Source organism: Benincasa hispida, chromosome 2 (genome assembly GCF_009727055.1).
Source record: "Benincasa hispida cultivar B227 chromosome 2, ASM972705v1, whole genome shotgun sequence".
Lineage (NCBI taxonomy): Eukaryota > Viridiplantae > Streptophyta > Magnoliopsida > Cucurbitales > Cucurbitaceae > Benincasa > Benincasa hispida.
In genome coordinates, this window is record NC_052350.1 from 46,082,610 (window position 1) to 46,083,845 (window position 1,236).

The 1,236-nt window shown below is 35.0% G+C and overlaps 1 non-coding gene across 1 annotated transcript; it reads right to left on the minus strand.

Moving 5' to 3' along the window:
• Window positions 1-513: 513 nt before the first annotated feature.
• Window positions 514-597, minus strand: TRNAL-CAA. Its single transcript has one exon. It is a non-coding gene; the product is annotated as a tRNA-Leu (tRNA).
• Window positions 598-1,236: the final 639 nt, after the last annotated feature.

The following is a 1,236-nucleotide window of genomic DNA, read 5'->3' on the forward strand; positions in this document are numbered from 1 at the left end:
TCTCGATGCTCTAAATACGGCGTTGGGATCGATGGCTTATTGTTGACGTCATATACAAGCGTCTGGAATGACATTACTTATCGACCGTGTCCTTCAGGCATTGAAACTTGAGCATGCTAGCATGGAGCACCTAAATGCCAAAGAGCGAGACTAGGAGAGAATAAGAGAGCAAAAAAGAAAGAGAAGAGAGCGATCTGTGAGAGAATGAAAACGAATTATGAGAGAAGGAAAAGGAAAAGAAAGAGGAGCGAGAGAGGAAAGAGCGACATTGACCATTCCGCATGAACGCGAGGAGTTTCGTTTTAGTAATTTCACCTGGTGTTGATATCAGAAATTGGTAAAAAAAAAACCCCGTCATTTTCAAAAGTGAGACAAATCTCATTTTCCCCTCTCAATCAAATTCTAAAAACAAAAACAAGTTTTTAAAAACTATAATTATGTTTGGCATTAAATAACCATTTAATTTTTTTTTTGGGAGAAAACACAACTCACTTCATGAATCATTTATTTGTTTGTCAGAAATGGGATTTGAACCCACGCCCTCTCGCGAGGACCAGAACTTGAGTCTGGCGCCTTAGACCACTCGGCCATCCTGACTTTTGCCTTTTAATTTAAATAGTATTTATTTATCATTTTATTGTTGAATATTCATATAGTATTAAACAAAAATCTTAAGTTAAACTTTGTGAAAATGTCAATGTTGAAAGAAAAATGATGGTCTTAATTTTATGAAATATTGATAAAATGTCGGCTAAATAAAACACATTTTTGGTCTTTGAAGTTTAAAGTCAACGTCTAGTCTTTAAGGTTTCAAAATAAACATCTTAGTCCCTAAGGTTTGAGAAATAGATCTAAATGATCCTTGGAGGCTTTTTGACCATTAGCTGACTAACGGAAAAATGATGTGACGTTAAATGATGAGTTAGCTAGTTTATTTGGCAAAAATTATTAATTTAATATTATTTGTTTGAATGATGTGGTATCCTTTTTCTTCCCATCTTCATCCTCTCCTCTTCAACTACAGTTATTATTGTGTCTTTCATGTCGCTACCTAGTGAAGAACGAGGACACTGCTTTTTCTCTTACAGTCATGCATCGTCTAGTGAGGAATGAAAAAGAAGCATTCAGATTCGAATTTTCCTTCATTCTTGAGCTCAGACATGAACAAAGATCTGTACGAAGAAGATTAAGACCAACGACAACCTTCTAATAGGAATTTGTTTCACTAAAATACTC